Below are 16,517 nucleotides of genomic sequence, written 5' to 3' on the forward strand. Positions count from 1 at the left end.
CCATTGTTCTCTGTACATAGCTATTTGAAAATAAAAAATTTCAATTTCTTATTTAAAACAAGATGTAAAAATGGCAATAGACTAGAAGAAGAGTTCACAATTAATCACAAACTCTTGTTTTTAAAGAACGCATGGCAATTCTCAACACTATTGTAATCCTTAGTTGGAAAAACACCCCAACGATGTTGTTTCCAAATGGAAGAAGCCAGGTTAGGACTCAGCTTCTTGGAACCTTGGCCAATGTGACAAAGTGGGCCAGGGAAGCCTGGATGGTTGTGGAAAAGTTCATCCTCTTTGCAGAAAAACACCTGAGATAGAGCTCAGGCAATGTCATCTTTGAAGATGAAGGTCTGTGGGTTCATAATTAAAGCCACACAAGATATTAATGATGGATGAATTAAACACTGTTGAATTAGGGGAAAAAATCCAGTAAGAAATTTAAACAAACATACTGATAAGTGATGAGCAAAACAACATCCCCAGGTGGACTCTTAATATTCTACGTCACTCGGAGTTTTGACTCCTCTTGACTCATACTTTTGCGGAATCTGGGGTTTACAGACTCTCAGAGAGGGAGCCAACTGCCATGTAATGCTGACCACCAATTTCTCAATAGCTTCTCATCCCCAAAATTTTAAAGGGCAAAACTAGTTTTAAATTAATATCTATTACAGACTTGTAATAAGTCTGTAAAGGTATAAATCTGGAAGTTGTAAAAAGTTACCCAAAGGCAGCTTTGGGGGCAGGTGGAGGACCCAGAGTTTTGCTTGGTTTAGAATCTGAGATTTCCATGTGAAGGGTTGGTGGGCAGCCTCAGTCCTTCATCTTGATTATGGCAAGAGATGATGTGCCAAGTGTCTTAGAAAAGCTTTAAACTTTTTTTTTTTTTGCTTCAGATTGCTCCATTTTTTCCTCCACTTGGTGCATTTCATCCTATTATTAAAAAAACAATTCCAATCCTAAAAATAAAATCCCAACACAAGGTTTCCTAATGGACTAGTCCCTTTTGTGATGGTAGCTTTATACTAGGTGAAAGCTTTTCTCCCATCATTATCCCTTCCCTTAATCCCAGTATGAGTCCCCACTTGTCTGCTCAACTTGGGTTTCAGATTTCCTTGTCCATGGGACCCACCCCATCTTCCTTATTCCATCCATTCACTCATCTATCCATTGTCTAGCATATGCTAGGATGACTTAGAGATAAGTCAAGGACTTCAGTTTGGTGAGTTTTTCTTTCTGAATTTTCGCCTCAGGTACTAAAATTATAGTACTTTAGCATCGGCTGACATTTTCTGCTCTTTTCTACGTAGTTTTCCCTGGCAAGCGCTTCCATCCTACATCCTCTCTGGTCTTGCTTCACCCTGATATATCATTTTGTGTCTAGCTGGATTCTTGGAAGGAGTCCTGGAGTAGGAATTGAGAGGTACTAGTTCTGATGAGAATGGACTTCAACCATAAGCTTCTCAAATTGTCTCACTTATTAGAAGGGGAGCGGGACTAGCTCAGTGACTCTCCCCCTTATCTGCACATTGGAATTGCTGGGGAGCTTGACAAAACACTGATAGTAGAGTCTGATGTCATTGGTTTGGGATGTGGGAGCTTTAAAAGTCTTCTTGATGATTTTAACATGCCAGCAAGTTTGAGAACCACTGGACTGAATTCAATCCTACTTCCTTACCCTCTAAAACAAGGACATGTGTCATAGTGAGATGGCTTGGAGTTTGGAGTTCGACAGATCAGATTCAAATTCCAGCCAGCTATCCCACCCTGGGGAAGATTATTTCACCTTTCCAAGCCTTAATTCCATTATGAAATTTATGGAGATCAACAATACCTACGTTGCCAAATCCGAAGATTAAGCAGGATCATGGCACACGAAAGACATTTAGGGAAAGGTAATCTTTATCTTCACTTGCATCTAAAACAGTTCTTACCTCTGACTTCCTTATTTCCGCCAGTGGTGCCATCACGGCCTCAGTTCTTGGGCTCAACAAATGCTTGCTGAGTGAGTAATGGATGGTGGATCTGACCCTCCTCACTTACGAGTAAGTGGGGAAGGTTTAATTTCATTCACTCTTACCGATGTTCTCAAGTCTTTAAAGTGTCCACAGACCAGCAGCCTCGACATCCCTGGGAACTTTTTTTAGAAATGAAGAATCTCAGCCCCACTCAGCCTGCTGGAATCAGAATCTGCATTTTAACCAGGTCCCCAGGGGACTTGCATGCACATTAAAGTTTTGGAAGCACCCTCTCAAACATCCCTGTCCTTGAGACTTGGTGAAAAGGGATGGATTCAACCCCCACCCCCACCCCCACCCCCACCCCCGAGCGGCGACCGTTTACGAATTCCAACGTCTTGGTTGGAGATGCCATGGAGAGCCCGAGTGAGTCATTGTGCCGGTCCAGCTGGCAGCATGGAGCATGCTGTCACAGGCTGGGCCACGCCGCTGGAAGGCAGCATTCCAGGAGAAGCCTCATCATCCCATTAGACTCCATCAGGCCACTCCATCAGGCCTCACCCTCTGCCTGGTGTCGATTGCTTCACATGGGCTTGGTGAGTGCCTCGAGGCCCGCAGTTGCCACAGAGAGATTATCACAGGTCACGAGAGGGGGAAGCTTGCACGCACAGGGGCATGTTCCTCCTGACTGGGGAGCCCAGTAGCGGCACCTGTGGTCCGGCCAGAGGCCACTGCATCCTGCCCACCCACAGGACAAACACCCCCACACTGCCAGAACAGCGCCCACCCCCCAGGGCTCAGGATCTTCCCCGAACCGTTTCCTTGGGGGCCCCCACCACTTGGTTCTCCATCTGGGATTCCTTGGCTTTTTTACCCTGGGGGTCCTGCAATAATTCCCTCACCCCACCCTGGTATACAACTGCTTTGGCTGAAAGGCAAAAACACCCATGTGGAACTGAACTTTTTACAGCCTACCCTAGCCAGTAGACATGTTGAATACACTTTACAAACTACACTTGCCTTCCCATTTGCTATCCCTCCTACGCGGGGGCAGGGGTGGCTAAATTGTCCTTCACTGGGACTCATTGTCTGAGAGAAGGTGACTCTCAGGCCAGGACTACAGTCACAGCACACATCTCCCAGAGTGTTTCTCTTTCTCTCACAGCATTGACCATTGTCTGTAATTACATAATCATGTGAGCTTTTGCTCCATTGAGTTTGCCCACTAGACTGCAAGCTTCCTGAGGGTAGAGTCTGGGCTATGTTGTTCGCTGCTGTAGCCCCAGTTTTGAGCTCAGTGTCTGGGTCATAGAGATCCTCAACAGCTCTTCATTGAGTATATGGATGAATAAATGGGTGAATGAGCCCGTGACTGTGGGGACTTGACGGGCTGGGGTGAGTTCTTGTATGGTACTGAGATAGTTTTGTGTCAAATACAGCCCTCAGAGTGGCATCCTGCATTATGACTGGGACATGTAGTCCAGGGGGCAGGGCCCCTGCCCTCTGGAACACACATGGATGGCCCTTATTCATTTGCTTCTGCCACAGGTCAACCAGCCATAGGCACCAAGCACCCAGCACTCTAGCTTACAGGTCAGCCTTTCTGGTCAGAGGCTCTGGCTTGACTCTAGGACTGTCTTAAAACCCGGGAGGATTGAGCCCCATCTCCAGGCATGCAGGCTGACCAGTTCTTGGGTCACTGAGTCATCCTGAGGAGGGGTGAGCCGAAAGGAAGCCTGCACCTTCGGGGTCTCCATGGTGGAGATTGTGATATAAGACAGCCCCAATCCCAGCTATCAACCTGGGCTCACCCTAAACCCAGGAGGCCTGGGCTCTCCAAAGATTGGGGGGAGGGGCATGGCTGACTCCTCCTTTCTCTACATCCCAGGTCTGAGGCTGTATACTCATGACGCCTTGCCCATTCGCTGCTCTCCTGCTGACCTCAGACTTAGCATTCTCTCAGGCTGTAGGCCATGCTCTGAGGCACCCCCCTCCCTCTAGTTATCTGCCATTTATTCATCCCCAATTTCCCATCCTACCGTACGAAGGTAAGTCCTCATGACTGTAGTGGATGGCACAAAGTATAAGATAGTTCTCACATCTGGTGCAGCAGTAAGACACAGGAGAGCATTAGTGTCAGGTTCAAGGCTGTATGTGATCACTGGTCATGCTATGAGCAGAAAGGAACTTTTCCTTCAGCACAGAAGGAATGTGTAATATCATTAACCCAAAAGAAAGCCCATCATGCAGTCTTCCAGGGAGGGACAAGACGCCTGTCAAGTTTAATCAAGAACTGGCAGCTTTTAGGGCTCTCTCAAATGATACAAGATGATGTGCAATGAAGTGTTAAATCGTGAGCAGACGCAGCTTAGAGCTAGAAGACTTTGGATACTATCAGTGGTGTCTGGAGTAGGCAGACGGGGCTTTACTGAAGGTATGGGCCTCATAGGGCCCTTGACATCTGAGCAGCGTTTGGTGAAGGCAGGAAAAGACGGAACAGCCTTTCAGGAAGAAACCTGAGAGTCAGCCGAGAGAAACATGGCGTGTTGGTGGGCTGCGAACAGCCTCACGATTGCACGGGAGGGTGCGTGCTGTGGGTCACAGGTCCAGCCCCCACTCAGGTCCCCAGGGAAGGCAGTGCTCCATCTGTGCAAGGCATCCAGACTGACGGTGTCCTCTGACATGGGCTTCCCCCGATAGGATACACTAGCCAGGCATTGAATCCCTTCCAAAGGACTCCGCATCAGAAGAAGGACAGATGAGAAAAATGCTACATTATAGAAGAAAAGATGGGCCTATGAACCTCTCTGGCCATTTCAAATAGCAAAATTATGCTCCAAGCTCTAAAGATGGGCAATACGAACTAGAGTATATTGGGGTCCCTTGTGTAAAGAATTTAAGTGATAACTATAAGTAACTGTAAGCAAACAAAACACATAGTTTTATTTGCCTTTTTAAAATTTGGGAGAAGTAAGAAAAATCTGATTTCTGTTTCCTCTGCGTTTATTTCTGTGATTCTCTGTAATGACGGGAGGTTTCGAAAACTTTCTACAGATCAGAAAGCTCCTTAAATGTGGTGGCTGCTTGAGAGCTTCCGCTGGTGAGGATGTTTCTCTCACCAAGAAGCAGTTTTAAAAGCAGAGCTGACTTGGAATTTCTATCTGTTGCCCCTCTTCTCCCCATCCGGCTAATATCCCCAATTCTGCCTGCTTTCAGGTCAAAGCTACCAGCAAATAAGAAATGATAGCTGTCACCTTAAGAAAGTCACAAAAATACCTGCCAAGTCATCAGGATTAAAAAAAAATTCTTTGTAACTTGGGGCTTCTTTGGAAACAGGGGTGTTGGACCAGGCTCTCTAAGCCTCTGCCAGCCCTAACCCTCTCCAGCTGGGGCGTTTCTTACAGAACTGCTAACAAGGAGGACATTTTTCCTGCCGGAGAAGCTGACATCCCAGACTTACAGGGAGAGGGACTGAGGCATTGGAATTCACCATACGAGAGTTGTAGAGGTGGCGTTGAGGCCTGAGGGAAAGAGGGGGACTACTTGTTCATTGACTAGGTTTGCAGACAGTGTCCAAAGCCAGACAAGTGAAGAGATGTAGCTCTAATGTAATAGGAGACGAGGAGCCATTGAAGGTGTGTGGAAAGAACAGCATGATGATTAAAGCCACATTTAGGGAGGATTGGCCGGGAGTGCTTCATGGAGCCTGAAGGCCCAAGCTAGGGAGGCTGGCGGGAGTTCACAGGGCCTGAACCTGAAGCAGGGCAGGGTCAACGGGAAAGGGCTGCACGTATGAGGTAGTCTGGAAGGCAGAAGGGACACAGATAGGCACGGGGTGAAGGTTGAGTCAATCAAAAATGGCGTCCAGTGTTGGCAAGGATGTGGAACAGCCAGAACTCACATCCGCTGCTGGAAGAAATGTACCTATAACTGCTTTAGGGAACTGCCTGGCGGTCTCTGTTAGAGCGGGCATCTGCACAGCCACTGCCCAGCAATTCCTTCCCAGCAACATGCACAGACGAAAGACGTGCATCCATCACACCAAAAGACACGCACCACAAAGTTCGGTACAGTACGGCTCGTAACAGCCCCAGATAGGAACTAGCCCGATGGTTCATCAGTGGTAGAGAGGATAAATAATGATCTATTTGTGCCTCAAGAGAACGAGTGCCTGACAACTCCTGGCCATGGTAGGGATTCATCTCACAGCATTGAGCAAAAGAAGCAAAACACAAAAGAATAATAATAGATTGTGTAATTCCATTTACGCAAGGTTTGAAACAGGCTAACCTGAGAGAAATCTGTATGTCAGCCACCACTGGAAGGGGGACAGGAAGGTCTTCTGGGGGCAGATGACGTTCTGTGTCTCGATCAGCATGCTGGTTACCGGGGTGTGTTAGTTTGTGAAAATCCACCAAGCTGTATACTAACGATATGCGCACTTCAAGGGAAGTCTATTACTCTTGTTTTTTTAATGTTTATTATTTATTTTGAGAGATTGAAAGAGAGAGAATTCCAAGCAGGTCTTATGTTGTTAGCACAGAGCCTGATGCAGGGCTCAATCCCACAAACTGTGAGATCATTACCTGAGCCAAAGTCGAGAGTCAGACGCTTAACTGACTGAGCCACCCAGATGCCCCAATAAGTCTATTGCTCTTTAATAACAATTTTGAAATGACAATCTGAGGTAGAGTAAAGGCAGGTAAGGTCCATTTTGTGGCAGGGAGCTTGAGATGTCTAGACAGGTCGGTGGAAATGCCCAGGATGCAGTTGGAGATGGAAGACTGGTCTGGGCAAGAGTGCAGGTCTGGAGACACTGAACTTGGGGCTTGTTTACCCAGAGGTGATGGGGAAGATGAGAGCCTAGTGGCTATTGGGGGCTGTTGGAACCAGCATCAGGCCCCGTGAGAAGGTGCAGGGAGAGTGAGGAGTGAGCAGAGCCGTTCATCAGAAGTCACTCAGCACAGGGGCGCCTGGGTGGCTCAGTCGGTTAAGTGTCCAACTTCAGCTCAGGTCACGATCTCGCGGTCCGTGAGTTTGAGCCCCGTGTCGGGCTCTGGGCTGATGGCTCAAAGCCTGGAGCCTGCTTCCGATTCTGTGTCTCCCTCTCTCTCTGCCCCTCCCCCATTCATGCTCTCTCTCTCTCTCTCTCTGTCTCAAAAATAAATAAACGTTAAAAAAAATTAAAAAAAAAAAAAGCCACTCAGCACTTCACTGCGCTGGGACCCGCTGCTTGGCTCTGTCCTTTGGGACTTCTACTTTTCTTGGGTGGAGGGCAGATGCTTCTTCATCCCTGCAGGTGGCATCACCTTTTAAAAGGTGAAGAAACAGAGGGGTGGTGAGGCGAACTGTTTGGGGCTGGTGGGCGGTAGAGCCAGGAGCCAGCCACGCCATCCACCTCCAAGGCACGTGGTACCTCTGACACTGTGGCTGCCGTTAGCACAGGGCATCAAGCCACCTGGGCAGGTGGACAAGCCCCACAGAAGACCTTGAAGGTCAGCCTGAGGGGGTACTAAGCGACGTGCTGCCCGGCACTCCTCCCTGGAACACAGGGGCCTCCGGAGAGAAGAGGAATGTGCTGGAATACGGGCACGCACAGAACAGCCACCCAGGCTCGTTGTCCCACTTGTGGGCTGCTGCGCCTGTGCTTTCCCTGTAAGCACGTTAGGTCAGAAGGTCAGGGTACCATTCTAACCCCTGTGTGATGCTGGGGGCCAAGGCAATATGTTGATAACAGAGCCAGTACACTTCCTCTAATGGAAAATAGCAGGGCAGTGGGACTACCAAACACGCCAATGGGAAACATCAAGACAGCTGCAGAAATGCAGAAGAAAAATGTATATTAAGACATTTTACACACACACACACACACACACACACCAAGGTCCCCACCACAGACTCTTAACCATACACGGAAGGGCAGGAGGGGCAAAGTAGCTGGTTGGGGCAAGCTGAAGTCCCTTCACTAAGGCTCCTCTACCTATTTTCAGGACGCCCCTCTGAAATGGGGTGCTCCTCCACCCCTCTGCCCACCAGCTCTGTGATGTGGGGTGCTCCTCCGCCCCCCCTCTGTCCTTAACTCTCATTGCTCCTCAGTGGGATGTCACATGGGTGTGTCCATTCCCCCAGAGTGGAAGTGCCCAGGACAAGTGGTCCTCATTCCCACCTCAGTGCCTTTCCCTATGCTGTTACTTCTAGAAAGATGTTCTCAGGAGTCAGATGGATCGAAATCCTGGTTCTGGGGCTTCTGAGCATGATAGATTGAAGATTTGGGACAAGTCCTGTTAGCTCTCCTCAGCTCCCTCTTCTTTCAGATAGGACGACACTCTTAATGGTCTCCCTGGGGGGTGGTATATGGGAAGTCCCTGGCAGAGATGGGCACAGAGTTGGTAGGCGACCGACAGCAGCTGCTCACGACCTCACTTCCATTAACCTATCCTGGAATGTCCTTATAGTCAATGTGAGCTTGTTCTTCAAACGTCATTAGTGGTTTCACTCAATTAGATGATGTACCTGCTGCCCCTGATCCTGGGTCAGCTCTAAAGCTCAGGAGTGCCCACTGTGGGGTGCAGGTTAGCTGAGGGCCTGGGTGTTGCTCTGGAAAGGGACACGGTGTCTCCAGATCCTCAGAGTGGCTTCCTCAGGGGCGTCTGGCTTCTGTACCTTCTAAAATATCTTGGAAAAGCAAGTATCTGCTTGCATATTTGAAATTTGATGGGTCATTTTTGAAATTATGAGTTTAAATAGAAATGCACTTTTAAATACAATTGTTGAGGGGCTTCTGGAGGCTGCTAACATTCTGTTTCTTGATCACATGAGTATGTTCACTTATCAGAAATTCGTTTACAAAGTATTCACTTATGATTGTCTCACTTTTCTGGATATATGTTAAAAATAGATTTGTTGTAGGGGCACCTGGGTGGCTCAGTCGGTTGAGCCTCTGACTTTGACTCAGGTCAAGATCTCACAGTTCATGGGTTTGAGCCCCACATTGGGCTCTGTGCTGACACCACTTAGCCTGCTTGGGATTCTCTGTCTCCCTCTCTCTCTGCCCCTCCCCCTCTCATGCTCTCTCTCAAAAATAAATAAAACATAAAAAAAAATATTTGTTGTAGGCTTTCTGAGCTCTGCCACTTGACCTCATAGCAGGCATCCCAGACTGAAATGGAGTGACTGCTGGCTTGGCATGAGGGCATTGAGTCAGAGCCTAAGATCCGTGGAGGGGTCAATTTTAAGGCCACCTCTGGTGGGCAAAGAGATCCCATTAGCCCGTTTGTTACAAAGCAGATAAAAAATGTCGGAGTTGAGGTACCATGGAAATGTTGAGGAAGGAAACTTAACTTTGCCTTAAGAATCAAAGAACTCCACTCAAAAGATGCCAGCGACATTTGGACTGGGTATTGAAGACTGAATAGGAATATTTCTGGTTGGAAAAGGGAAGAAAACGATGATGAGAGTAATATGAACAAAGACAGAGTAAAATAAGGTGCATTGTGTCTGAGGCTCAGGAAGTATCCTAATGCGGAAGAGCTTAGTGAGTATGTGTGCAAGCGTGTATGCGTGTGTATGTGCATATGTGTGTGTGTGTGTGTGTGTATGTGTGTGTGGCTGGTGAGAAATGAGGCTAAAGATGTAAGGACACCCTCTAAGGCCTGTGAAGCACTTTCTCAGAACTGTCTGGAGAGCTGGGGGGCAGAGGCTGACAGGTACCCGGGACCAAGATGGCTCTTCTCTTTTCCTCCTTTCTTTTCCCCAGCGTCACTGCCCACTGGTTTAGTCAAAGCGAAACTTAGATTTGTTCATTATGAAGTTAATTATAAATAATAATAAAATAAATACTTTTATAACCATTTTGTAAAATTCATTTTTCTGTCACTTACACACCTACAAAAACGTAATGGGTTTTAGTAAATACCAATTTCTCTAAAACACAATCACAGTGTACCTAAGTCTAAGGTCAAGTTCCTGAACCCATCCTTTCGAGAAGTCCTAGCTCATGAGGGTCTCTGAAGTGGGGTGTATCCACTGAACATCAAGTTCTAGCATTCACGCGGGCTGGGGAGAGGGCAGGCCACGCACACCTACCTCATTGCAGAGATGATCCAAAATTTCAGAACTGAATATTCCTTATTTGGCTCTATTAAGTTAATGCTCCTAAAGCATAATAAAGTTTAAAAATACACGTTTTGGCCACTCAAGCTTCTGGTTTCCTAGCAGTGCAAATCACTGCCTGTGGTAGAACAGTAGTAGCCAGGAGTTGATGGAGGAGCGTTACCGCAGTTACCTCCTTTCACTGTTGAAAGCACAGCAATAGCCAAGTTCGTATTTTTCCTTGTTAGGAGGAGAAACTTGGGCTCAGAGGCATTAGACAAACTCTCCAGGGCTCTCAAGTAATAAGTGCTTTTTGCTTTTTAGCAGTCGTGCACCCTCCTGTGGCCTGACATCCTTTGGAGAACCGGTAAGGTGAGGGACGGCCTGAGATTGGGAGAACCTCCTGAGTGGAGAGCCTGCCTTGGAAGGGGAGGGCGGCTTGGCTTTGGATATGCTCTGGTGCCCTCTGGTGAGAATCTGGAGGTATCACAGGGCAAGGAGTACTTTGTTGAAGTTCAGTGATCATACCCACACATGGGATGAGTCAGCGTGAGAAAGGGCACAGAGGTGGGCAGTGAAGCTGGGGAAGAGAAAGGAAGACGAGACAGGAAAAGCCATCTTAGTGCTAGGTGCCTGTCAACCTCTGCCCCCCATCTCTCCCCAGACAGCTTGTCTCTCTCCTTTAATCCAAGGATGAGCAGTGGTTCTCAAGCCTTGGTGTGAACAAGAATCACGAGAGCTGGGAAGGCAGCATCTGGGCTCCAGCTGCAGAGTTCTGATTACTAGGTCTGAAGGGGCCACAGTGATCTGCATTTTTAAACTCCATTCAGGTGATTCTATGCAGGTGGTTCTTGGACCACCTCGATTTTCAAAAAACCTTACTGTTTAGTATTAATATTAATCTTAAAAGTAGATTAAAGTTTATCTAGGGCTGGAGGGCTTGGGGAGAAATGGAGAGTGATTGCTAATTGGTACAGGGTTTCTTTGGGGGCAATGACAATGTTCTAAAGTTGATGGTGGTGATGTTTGCACAATTCCATGGAACTGTATACTTAAGTGGATGAATTGTCTGATAAAATGTGAATTTCATCTCAACAAAAGTGTTATAGAAAAATTCTTATAAATTCCTTCCACCATAGAAGCCATGGGAAAATCACAAGAATTGGGTATAAAAGAAATCTTTATTTTTAAATTGCACTTTCCCACTAAAAGAAGAACTATTAGCTGCCCGAGCTGAAATGGTGGTAAGGACTTACAGTTTTTGAAAATATATTCTTGGAGAAAAGACAGGCAAAAAGTTCTCCTTGGGCTAAGTCTATTAACATGCCCAGTACCATTTAAGGCAGCTTAGCTGACACTATTAACAGTATTTCACCTTACAGTTTCCAAAACGTGTAAACATGTGTTTACAGTAACCTCTGAGGCAGGCAAGCCAGGGATTATAATTTCCATTTTACTGGTGAGAAAACAGGTTCAAGACAGGAAATATCTTGCTCAGGGCCACGATTAGGAAGAAAAGGGACATGGGCTTGAGGTTTTTGGATTTCATGTCTGTTTACACTACTGCGGCTTCTTTCCATTGTCAATAACTGTCCTCTACCCCGAGAGGTCTCCGTGCACTTTATGATGGTCAAAAGCTCTGAGTCTCCTTTGTTTACTTTCCTTGGCCAGAAGACCATAGCCAGGCTGATTGCTGTCATTGGTCCCTTGTCTGTCTTGCCCACCCTTAACAAACTAACATCTCCAAATGATCTCTGTCTTCAAGTCCCGCTCCTGCTCTAGAGCCTTCAAAGGCAGTCATGGGGGCTTGGGTGTGAATTGCAGCTGTGAGATTTACCAACTGGGTATCTGTGAAGATGCCACTTAATGTATTAGATCTCTGGGCATTTGACCTGTAAAATGGGAATGAGATGTTCAACCGGATAGGGCTTATAAGATGTAGCTGAGTTGTTACGTAAAGTACGGGGCTTAAGGCTGCGTCCGTCCCACCCAGTTCTACTGGCTGACATTGCATCCCATCCAAGGGATTCTGCTTGGCTCGCCAGGTTGTAGCAACCTCTTCCCCTTCCAAAAGACGTTTCAAGCACACAAGGGTCTGCATCACACAGCTTGGCAGCTGGTTAACTTTCAATGAGTTTTCTGGTGTTACCTTCTAAATCACTGTTTGTCAGTGGATTACAGAATAAGGGTCAGAAAATGCTGGGGTTCTATTTTAAAAATCTAGACTTACTGAATCAAAATCTCCTGGGGGTGAAAAAAAATCTCTTATGGTAGACAAACCTTAAATCTGCATTTCCCATAAGCATACCCCCCAACCTACCTCCTCCCCCCCATTCTTATATACACAACAGCTGGTGCCCAGCGAGCTAAATTCTAAGCAGGTAGAGACCAGGAGGGTTCCAGGGTCTTTGCTCCTACCACATCACTGAGCACACTTTTACGTACCTAACAGGTACTTATGTCGGTACTCGTGTGATTGAAAAGTAGGTACCGTGCTGAGCTGAAGAGTTCTCAAACCCACCTGCAGCAGAAGCATCTGGAAGGCTTGTTCATATGGTTCGGCCATGCCCACCCTCAGAGTCTCTGAGTGAGTAGGTCCGGTGGCACCTGAGAATCTGCATTTCTACCAAGTTTCCCCAGTGATGCAGTGCTGCTTAACTGGGGACCACACAATGTCACCATAAAATTTGGCTGGGAGATCAGAAGCATCAGCATCACTCGGGCACTTGCAAATTTCAGCAGCTCAGACCCACCTGCGACTTACTGACACACAGCTGGCATTTACATAAGACCCTCAGGAGATCTGGGTGCACATTCAAGTGCAGGAGGGGTCACGGTGTATGTAGTTCCTTTGGACCTCGTGACAAACCTAGAAGGCGGCTTCCACTATTACTCCCATTTCGTAGGTGAGGAGATGGAGGCCGGCAGAGAGATGGCTCGATGCAGAGTCACGCAGCAGCAGGGCTGGGACTGGAATCGGCTCTGCAGACACCCAGCCCTCACCCTTAACACTCAGACACTGTTTCCCTCTCCCCACGGAAGCCCTCCCAGCGCCTTCCTTCCTTCAGATAACAGTCCTATGAGCCCAAACAAGCGAATCAAACTGCAAGGAAACCCTGCGCCCAGCCATGTACTTGAACCCAAGACTGTTGTGTCCACATAATTATGAGATGAGGTCCCTGGCCTCAGAATTTGCCGCCTCGTTGAGGAAGTATGAGTATGAACTCATTCCGATGAAACTAGCAATAGCAGACTCCATAAAATTAGGTGTTAAGTCCCATGGTCAATCTCACATTTGATATTAAAATTATAGCTTGCTTAAAGAGTATGGAGGCTACTAAGAAATTTATGCCAGATCACGTCACTGGGTGTCTTCCTGGCTTGTTCCAGACCCTGCACCGTGGAGCCCGGGTATGCTGGGGTTTCAGAATGGCAGATGCCACCTCTCTCTGGGTTTCCCTCTTCCCTTGGGTACGTGCCTTCTCTTTGTGAGGTCCCTTTGTGTATATGGAGCTCATGTTGCTGTCTTCTGCTGTCACAGGGGAGGGAGGAATTAGAAAAGCAGAGGAGGAGCTTTGATGCTGTTGCCATGGGAGAGAGAGCGCCAGTCTCCAGCAAGAGCCCAGTGCAGAGCCAGCTACATAATCCACAGGGTCCAGTGCAAAAAGTATTAAGATTTTTGAGATAGCGATAGAAGAGCATTAAACCAGACATGAGGCCCATGTAACTGCATGGCTCCCAGAAGGCTAGCCCTGGTCCAGGGGCCCGGAAACAGGACAGACAGTATATCCCTTTAACTTGCAAATAACCTGCCTGTCAGGGGACCCGGTGGTCTGTGGAGGCGAGGGAAGAAGGCAGGACCAGGGGATAGGAGATAGTGCGGGGGGAGGGGAGAGTGCTGTGTATAGTTAGGTTTGCTCCAGGGCAACTGTATCTGCCACTCTCTGCCTGCACCCAGGGGAGAGGCTGAGGCCCAAGGATGGACGCGTCCCCACCCCTCTCCACAAGGGGCTCAGTCTGTTCCTGTTGAGGTCCTGGAGCCAAGGCCAAAGAGCCAAGGTGGGGACCCAGGAGAATGGGAAGCCGGCAGCCCAGGAATCGCACTGGGTCCTCCCTCCCCGGCCCTGGGCTCCCCTTCCTTCCCCCCCAGGTCCTCACCTCAATCTTGGGTCCTGTGTTCTCTGTGGAGCTCTGCACCTGGGCTGCCGGAAACTAGCTGCGGGTCAGTGTCTCTCTCCGTTCAGCAATCAGACGGGCCGAATGTAATCCTTTGTGGGGCCAGGAGCACAGCTGAAATGTGTCCAGCTCCAGAGGTTAAGAATTGCCAACTCTGACCCTGGGGATGGGGACACCTTCCTTTGACAAAACAATGCTGCCTGGGGTTCCTCCCATCTAATAAGTCTTCAGAGAATCTTCCCGCTGCAGCTTCCCTGTACTTACTATCCTCAAGGGCGCTGGCTTGCCGCCCAGCACTGGTGGCCCCGAGCGTCCCTCTCTACCTCCACTGCAGGGGCATCTGTCCTTGGCTGCACCCTTTGGGGAGCTTTGAAAACTACTCCTGCCTGTCCCCCCACCCCAACATCCTGTTGGAGCCGGTCTGGCCACCAGGATTTTTAAATTCTCTGCTGCCCGGTTTGTTCAGCTCCACCCGCATGACCCTCGTCGCCGCAGCTGCTCAGGCCACACTACAGGTGACACTTGCTCTCCAGTGGTGGATCCTCCTGACTCAGACTGACTCCTTGAGAAGCAAGTGCTGGGGAAAGGAGTGGGAACTACCTCTGCCTCTGTCCCATCCTGGCCCCACCTCCCGAGGGGAGGAGCCTCAGACCTCCACCCAAACCTGCCTGTTGTTTGCCGGCTTCCTGTTGTGGGACCACCTGGCCGACCAGCACCTGCTCTCCCGTATTTCTTTGTGTTCTGCTTTTTCTCCATCTTCTTTATCTCTTGCTTCAAATGTCTCCCTGGCTTCGGCTTTCTGCATGCAGGTCTCCAGGGAGCACCTTTTCTATCCTGCCACCTCCTCACCTGTTTGTCCACCTGCGGCAGCAGCTGCTGCCGGCCCTACCTTCCAACCCCTCCCACTTTCTATCCCCGCCCTGGGTGGGGGGGGGCAGCCTTGGACCCCATGCCCATACCTGCTCACACAGCACACCTGCACGCTCACACAGCACACTTAGCACACCTCTCCGCCCCGACCAGCCGCTGCCCATGTGGCAGCACCAGGGAGACCCCCCTGCCTAGAGCAGCATTGTGAGCAGAGGTGCTGCTGACCCCGCTGCTTCCTTTCTAGGGCCTAGGCTGCGTGCTTTGCAGGTTTCCGGGGCCAATGCAAAACCTTGCTTGTCTGCTCAGCCTCCTGGGCCAGATGTTTCCTGTTTAGTGGTTTCATTTTTTTTAAAAAATCTAGTCTCTTTTGGGGTGCAGGGCTGGGCCCCAACAACACTGAGGAAGAGGCACACATCACTTCTGAGGATTCTCTGTGCCTCTCGCACATACCCCTCCTACCTCCAGGCACCCAGGGCTTCTCGCTGCACCCTTGCTGGACCTACTGCTTCTTACCAAAACCCTCTGGGAACTGAGGATGGTGAGGGCTTAACAGCCTCTAGAAATGATTCTGATTGGAGACAGTTTGGACACAGACACTGTAGTTGTTTTCAACCCTGGATGCACAGTGGAATTGCACCAGGAGCTTTAAAAAATACCTGTTCCCAGGCCCCTGCTGACTTAAGTGGTCTGGGGTGGGACCTGGGCCTCAGAATCAGGTGATTCTCATCCAGTCGGGGCTAAGCACCATTACACAAGGATCTCAAAATCTGGACCTTGACCCAGCAGTATCTGTATGATCTGAGAGTTGCTAGAAGTTCAGATTTTTGCTACCACCCAAATCCACTAAATCAAAATCTTCAGGGTTGGGAGCCAGGGATCTGTGTTTTAATGACTACTGTAGATGATTCTTCTATGCACAAGAGTTTGCAAACCAGGGCATTATAACCTGCAAAGCAAGGGAAAGGGATGACCAGAGGCAGCATCCTATTTCTGAGTCTACACCAGTGGTTTTCAAAGTGTGGTCCCTGGATCAACAACAGCATCACATGGGAGCTTGTTAGAAATGCACATTCTCAGGTCTGGCCCCAGACCTGTTGTATCAGACACTCTGGGGGTTGGACCCAGCACTGTTTAACAAGTACTGTAGGTGAACCTGATGTGTGTTCAAGTTTGAGAGCTACTGGTCTACCATCTACCTGCCTCACCCAAGACCATTACATGATTTGGGTCTAAACCATGGAGACTCTATAAGGAAAGGATGGTAGAAAAAACATTTGTAGAGGCTTGAAGTTATTACCCATCAAATGATGATATACTTCGGGTCCGATGGTGTGTACTATTCTGCAGAGTTCCTTCTCTGAGGACTATGCAGGGAGTAGATGTTGGGAAGGAGTTTCGGAGGCAAGATTCAGGTAGCTGGCC

The 16,517-nt window shown here is 48.5% G+C and overlaps 1 protein-coding gene across 1 annotated transcript in view; it reads right to left on the bottom strand.

Moving 5' to 3' along the window:
- SLC14A1 (solute carrier family 14 member 1 (Kidd blood group)) overlaps positions 1–14,237 on the bottom strand; it is a 51,323-nt gene extending 37,086 nt beyond the window's left edge. The window contains exon 1 of the mRNA XM_047086251.1: positions 14,208–14,237. The gene's annotated coding sequence lies outside the window, so the exon portion shown is untranslated. The remainder of the gene's footprint in view (positions 1–14,207) is intronic.
- Positions 14,238–16,517: the final 2,280 nt, after the last annotated feature.

Source organism: Lynx rufus, unplaced genomic scaffold (genome assembly GCF_022079265.1).
Source record: "Lynx rufus isolate CCGP_SWC_20201006 ecotype Redwood Valley unplaced genomic scaffold, mLynRuf1.p SCAF_20, whole genome shotgun sequence".
Classification (NCBI taxonomy): Eukaryota; Metazoa; Chordata; class Mammalia; order Carnivora; family Felidae; genus Lynx; species Lynx rufus.